The 6,563-nt window shown below is 48.5% G+C and overlaps 1 protein-coding gene across 4 annotated transcripts in view; it reads right to left on the bottom strand.

Annotated features, from left to right (window-relative positions):
* The window catches only part of CCDC68 (coiled-coil domain containing 68), a 31,551-nt gene extending 29,230 nt beyond the window's left edge, over nt 1–2,321 (bottom strand). The window contains exon 1 of one of the 4 annotated variants that reach the window (XM_083702907.1): nt 2,086–2,321. The gene's annotated coding sequence lies outside the window, so the exon portion shown is untranslated. Of the gene's footprint in view, nt 1–1,036; nt 1,060–1,685; nt 1,876–2,085 lie in introns of those variants that run through there. The other 3 variants (XM_083702908.1, XM_083702910.1, XM_083702909.1) reach the window with 3 other exon arrangements.
* Nucleotides 2,322–6,563: the final 4,242 nt, after the last annotated feature.

The following is a 6,563-nucleotide window of genomic DNA, read 5'->3' as shown; positions in this document are numbered from 1 at the left end:
TTTTGTATTTGAGAAGCAACATGAGTATCAATGAGTACAAAACTGCATTTGGGGGTCAGGATTTACACAGCAGTTAGGACACCAGATCGAAACTCTGAAAAGCCATGAGCTTTGCTTCAAGTGTCCTGGGGGATGATTCAGATGCTTAACATTCCTCCACAGGAAGCAAGCAGCTCCATGGATGGAAGGAACTAACCGCAGACCCAGCACATTCGACTTTACAGAGACTAATTTGCATGGGCACAAAGACACATTTTAAAACCAGCATGCAGGAAAGATTCCCTACAGTTGTATCTACATCTAGATAAGTTGCTCCTTCCTTCATACACCTGTGTCCCTAGGGCTCTTCCACAAGGAGCCAGAGTTGACCATGTGACTCATATCCAATGCAGGAATACATGACAGCTCTTTTAAATAAGAGAGAACCAGCCACGTTACTCTGGAGCTGAGTACTGTCACCATGGTTGTAACCATGTTGCCCAGACCCAACATCAGTTGTTTTTCTGCCAGCATCTCAACATCATGCATTATTCATCTATTTCCATCCCATCTCTCCTCCAAGGAGCTCTTATACATGATCTGTTTTGTCATTACAACAACTTTGTGAAGTAGGTTAAGCAAAGAGACCCAAGGTTATCCAGTGAGCACGCTGCATGAGTGGGATTCTGAAAATGGGTCTCTTCAGTTTGCATCCAACACTCTAGCCATTATGCCATCCCAGTTTCCAATACAGGAATAGATCTACGGAACTGTACATGAGATGGTCTAGCATTGTCTACCCTGACTGAGAGAAAAACCGTCTGCACTTCTACCCAGAAGTAAATTGTATTGTGTTCAGCGAGGCTTACTCCCTGGAAAATGTGCCCAGAATTGCATTCTAAGACTCCTTATGCCAAGGATTAAACCCGGAAGCTTCTAACATACACAGCAGGTCCTCTACCATGGAGCATGGCTCCTCTGAGCCAGTAATCCCTATTCAGTCACAAAGCTCACTAGGTGAACTTTAGGCTAATCACTGCCTCTCACCCTAGCCTACCTCACAAGTTTGTTGTGGGGATTAAATGAGATGGAGGAGAACCATGTTTGCCACCATGAGCTCCATGGAGAAAAAGATGAGATATAAATGAAATCAATCATACACACACACACACACACTGAGATCACTATATAGAAATAGTAATAATGTGAAATGAGAATGGAGAAAAGTACAGTGGTACCTCGGGTTAAGAACTTAATTCGTTTCCGAGGTCTGTTCTTAACCTGAAACTGTTCTTAACCTGAAGCACCACTTTAGCTAATGGGGCCTCCTGCTGCCGCTGCGTCGCCACTGCACGATTTCTGTTCTCATCCTGAAGCAAAGTTCTTAACCCGAGGTAATATTTCTGGGTTAGCGGAGTCTGTAACCTGAAGCATATGTAACCCGAGGTACCACAGTGCATTTCCCTCTGCGTTAAACAAAGGAACTTCAACTGGTGTCACTTCCAAACAGATTTCACCCACTCCACCCCCAATTTCCTCTTCTTCCCACCACTCCCCCCTCCACTAAAGTTAAGCAGCTCTCTGTCTCTCCAGTTGCTCAAATGAGCCCAGCTCCTCTGGCTTATAATTCACTGGCCACCGCAGCCACCGAAACCATTTAACTGAAACCACTGGCGTAAGGGGAGAGGCAAGCTTCCGAGACGCACAGAACTCTTCTCCCGAAAGCACAAGTTTCATCATGGCCCCTTTAGTCTGGAACTTCGCTCAGTCTCTGCGTCCGAAACAGGACACCATCTCCCGCTTTCCCCAACTAAATTATTAAGCGCAGAGAAGAAAAAGGAAGAGAAAATCTTTCAGATTTGAGGCGGGTGGAGCAGGAGCAGCTCTTGCCTAATGGCCCGTCACGGAATTATCTCCAGGGAGAGGCAAGCCTTCCCAAAGTGGAAAATTCCCTCTCCAACACACCCAGGCGTGTGTGGACAACCCGACCCACAAGTTTTTCCTCCCTGGGGTGCTTCTCGGCTAAAGTGGATCCATCTTCTGGAGGATGCTGGCGGGGGCGGGTGGGTACTCCATCCATCCGGATTCTCTCCTGCTCCCTCTTACCTTACCCCAGTGCGTTATCTCCTCGTGCGCGCGCGCTTCAATCCGGGCAGCGATTCCCTCGGGTCTCCGCCGCTCTTGGTTCCTGCCGAGTCCCTGCCCGGCTCTTCCCAAACACCGACGGCGCTGGCTCCTCCCTGCCACCCGCCCCCGGGAGCAGGCGAACCTGGAAGCGGCGCAGTCTCTTCCACGAGGCGGATCGGAAGCAGCGCCGCGTCCACATGCCTTTCCGGCCCGTCAGCAGAAGCTCAGCACTTTCCCCGAGTCCTGGGGCTTGTTTGTTCTTTCTTGGGGGGTGGGGGGTGGCTGGGGAAGCAGTTTTCCCACCCGTCCATCCAGCGTGGGGAGAAGTTTGCGCCGAGTTCGATAGAGGTTAAAACGAACAGGTGCAGCTGCCAGCCTCCAGCCAGTGGCGTAGCGTGGGTTGTCAGCACCCGGGGCAAGGCAAGTAATTTGCGCCCCCTAACCCGTGGATTTGCGCCCCCTAACCCGTGGATTTGCGCCCCCTAACCCTAACCCCCAGATGTTGCGCCCGGTGCGGCCGCCCCCCCCCCCTGCACCCCACACGCTACGCCACTGCCTCCAACTATTTAGGTTAGGCGGAAAACAGCATCCATAAGAAAGTTTGGCTTTAAGGTGGACCATTCCCTGCCCCCCAAGATCTATTACCTTCCCCGTGGACGTAGCCAGGATTTCTTACAGGAGGCTTTATGTTGGGGGGGGGGACAGAACCAAGTTTATCTGCAACGCAATTGGTCAGTTAATCAAGTGTTTTTATTTATTGATTTAGGGGGGCAGCTGTCCCCCCCTCTCCAACTATGCCTATGACCTTCCCTGCCCTGATGGATTTTGGGCCAACTTTTTTCCAGATCTCTGAATGCTGCCAGGAAACTATAATTTGGAGTGGATTTTTTCATGTCTTGGACTGGGAATACAGCAAACTACAGTGGTACCTTGGGTCACAGACACTTCAGGTTACAAACTCCACTAGCCCAGAAATAGTACCTCGGGTTAAGAACTCAGGATGAGAACATAAATCGCACAGCTGTGGTTCGGCGGCAGCGGGAAGCCCCATTAGCTAAAGTGGTGCTTCAGGTTAAGAACAGTTTCAGGTTAAGAACGAACCTCCAGAACGAATTAAGTTCTTAACCAGAGGTACCACTCTACTTTGTGCTTGCTCAGACTACTTGTTTGACACTGCCTCCCGACTAGAGTGATCCACTATGAATAGCCAACAGCAACTTTGCAGGGTCTCAGATTTCCCCCATCACTTGCTATCTGACGCTTTGTTACCTGGAGATGCCAGTGGTTGGATGCAGGACTTCGGGCAGGGCCGCACATAGTTAAAAGATTTTTATAGATTTACTTGATTGTGTGGGGGGGGGAGCTGCTCCCCATGCCCACGTTGAAGGCCACATTTCTTCCAGGAAGCTCATGCAGGTGAGGGCCAGATGTAAAAGTGGGCAGAGCAATGAATGTTATACAATGTTACCTTTGTATAGTTTCTACACACATGCACACAGACACACACCTCTATCCTCCATCTAGGCAAGCTAAGAGTCAGTGGTACCTCAGGTTAAGTACTTAATTCGTTCCGGAGGTCCGTTCTTAACCTGAAACTGTTCTTAACCTGTAGCACCACTTTAGCTAATAGGGCCTCTCGCTGCTGCCGCGCCGCCAGAGCACGATTTCTGTTCTCATCCTGAAGCAAAGTTCTTAACCCAAGGTACTATTTCTGGGTTAGCCGAGTCTGTAACCTGAAGCGTATGTAACCTGAAGTGTATGTATCCGGAGGTACCACTGTATTGGAGTCGAAGGACAAAATCCAGCCAGGCAAAAACACTCAAGGAGGGTACAAAGCAGGACTGGTGTGAACTGTGGCTTGGGGAAAGAGGGTGTGTCTATGGAGGGGGGATGTCCTGGGTATAGTTCCAAGGAGCAGACAGATAGGCCTGGAGTTCACATTCAGGCCCCGAGTCTCAGATACCCCATCCCTGATATAAAGCTTATGCTCTTCCACTGAACTATGGTTTGCCTCCAACACCACCACTTACCTCCACCTCAAGGGGACTCAAACAAACCATTCGGTATAGTGGTGCCTGCAGGCTGATATTTGCCAGCACCGACTTGTGTCACAGTTAAAATTCCAGTGTGGATCATCTGCTATGAGATGCCCTTCTTTGGGGATTTCCTGGAGTAGCTGCTGCAACAAGGGTCCTTCCCAAAGCACGATGGTAAGAATTGATGCTTTTGAATTATGGTGCTGGAAGAGACTCTTGAGAGTCCCATGGACTGCAAGAAGATCAAACCTCTCCATTCTGAAGGAAATCAGCCCTGAGTGCTCACTGGAAGGACAGATCCTGAAGCTGAGGCTCCAATACTTTGGCCACCTCATGAGAAGAGAAGACTCCCTGGAAAAGACCCTCGTGTTGGGAAAGATGGAGGGCACAAGGAGAAGGGGACGACAGAGGACGAGATGGTTGGACTGTGTTCTTGAAGCTACCAGCATGACAAAAAAAATTCCTTCCAGTAGCACCTTAAAGACCAGATCTGAAGAAGTGTGCATGCACACGAAAGCTCATACCAAGAACTGACTTAGTTGGTCTTTAAGGTGCTACTGGAATGAATTTTTTTTGTTTTGACTATGGCAGTCCAACACGGCTACCTATCTGTAACTACCAGCATGAGTTTGACCAAACTGCAAGAGGCAGTGAAAGCCAGGAGTGCCTGGCATGCCCTGGTCCATGGGGTCACGAAGAGTCAGACACGACTAAACAACAACAAATGTCAAAAGCCATGGACAACATGGGAGAAGCAAATGATGTGACTCTTCCCTAAACCAGCTGTGCTCTGGTTTCCAAAAGGAGCAACGCTACGTGCTGTAAGAAGCAGCTACTAGCTCAAGATGTGAGCATTTCTGATATTATCTTTCCGGGCTGGCACAGCCACAGCTCCCACACCCTGAAGATACCATTGGGGCAAACCTCCTCTTCTTGAAGCAGAAGTGCATTTTGCTTTATTTCACTTGTGGGAATCGTCCTCATTGAAAGCACGTGATCCTCATGACGGATAAGGAAGAGCGGTAATCAATCCCTAATTGCCAATATATAGAAAAAGGCAAGCGTTGTCGCTTTGCAGAAGCAAAGGAAGTAGTGGGGCTGCAGTTCCGTGTACCTGGAAAGTGTGGGATTTGCCAGTAACCTCCCAGTTCTGCTTGCTTTCGAAAACAATCTGCTGCAAGATTTCAGCCACTGTTTTTGGTATCTTCACAAATCTGAAAGTACATGTGCGTATCATTCTCTTAAACCCTTCCAACCAACAGAATGTGTGTGTGCAAATACCCTCCAAGTAAAAGAAGACCGGTTGGGTCAGGAGCTTCCATTGCCACAGCATATTCCATTTACAAGGTATATATCTCATATCTTTATAACCTCCAGGCTAAAACTACTAGAACAAGCACAGGGATTGCGCTTGTTAACTTTATAGAAACTTCAGAATTCACTGTCAGAATCTGCAGCAGCTCCTTCCGGGCACCAAGCAGGGCAAGCTGAATTGCTCCTTTCTTTAACCTATACAGTGGTACCTCTGGTTACGAACTGAATTCATTCCAGAGGTCCGTTCTTAACCTGAAAGCATTCTTAACCTGAGGTACCACTTTAGCCAATGGGGCCTCCCACTGCCACCTCCACGACTTCTGTTCTCATCCTGAGGTAAAGTTCTTAACCGAGGTACTACTTCCGGGTTAGCAGAGTCTGTAACCCGAGGTGTTTGTAACCCGAGGTGTTTGTAACCAGAGGTACCACTGTAAATTCATTTGATACAAGGTTCCGGAAGTACATTACTCTAAAAAGCTTGAGCATTCATGGAGTAAAAGCTGTAGCTTGGTGGTAATTCACACACATCACGTGGAGAAAGTCCTGGGTTCGATAACCAGCAGGAAATAATCCAGTGTCAATATTCAAAGGAATTCAGTAGGGCCTGAGCATGACCAAGGAGCAATCCACGTGTCTTCTAACAAATGGAAGGCTCCAGAGGGAGATCTTATATATTGTGGGCTCCTAAAGTACACTCTAAACACAGCTGCTGGCAGTAAAGGCTTACCGGGGATTTCTTACTCGTGAGTAGACTGCTTACAAGTAGGCCAATGGTTCTGGATCTGTTGTTGCTTGTTGGGCCTGGACTTTTGTTACCAGTTCTCTCAAGGACTGTGGATCACTCCTCTTCCTCCTCTGACAGTTTCTGGGGATTTTTCATCATCAACTTGGATCAACTTGAATCTTCAACAGGATCCACAGCATTGGATTCAGCGGGGGGGACGGGACGGGACTGCCTGCTCCTCAATGTCCTGGACCTGTGAGGTCTCTGGTTCTTCCTCCAAGGAGTCAGTGTCTGGTACCAGCTCAGGACCAGATATGACATCAGTGTGGTAAAAAAATTTCCCCACCCAGTGCCGGATTTACGTATAAGCTAAACGAGCTATA

The sequence above is a fragment of the Podarcis gaigeae genome (assembly GCF_964106915.1).
Source record: "Podarcis gaigeae genome assembly, chromosome: 11".
NCBI lineage: Eukaryota > Metazoa > Chordata > Lepidosauria > Squamata > Lacertidae > Podarcis > Podarcis gaigeae.
Note: the sequence above shows the minus strand (reverse complement) of the source record. Positions and strands in the feature narration are given on the sequence as shown.